Raw genomic sequence first — 321 nt, 5'->3', positions numbered from 1 at the left:
CACACACACACACACACACACACACACACACACACACACACACACACACACACACAAAGAGCAGTGGGAAGTTTTAGATCTGAATCCCACTTTATTTCTAATTAAATACATTATTAACTTGCTGTTGTCAGAAAATCAAACATTTAAAACTGTGATCTCACTATCAAAGAACAAATGAATCTTTCTGCTGCAAAAATGAAGAGTGAAACAAACGTAAACATGACGTCTGTTTCCTGTTTGTTCTCATTAACAGTGACAGTTTGTTTCCAGGCCGACCGATGAAACTGTTTCCATCTGTAATAAGAGCTGAACAGGTGAACC

The sequence above is a fragment of the Seriola dumerili genome, unplaced genomic scaffold, assembly GCF_002260705.1.
Source record: "Seriola dumerili isolate Sdu_G_001 unplaced genomic scaffold, Sdu_1.0 BDQW01000086.1, whole genome shotgun sequence".
In the NCBI taxonomy this organism is placed as follows: domain Eukaryota; kingdom Metazoa; phylum Chordata; class Actinopteri; order Carangiformes; family Carangidae; genus Seriola; species Seriola dumerili.
The sequence above is the reverse complement of the archived record's forward strand: the minus strand, read 5'-3'. Positions refer to the sequence as shown.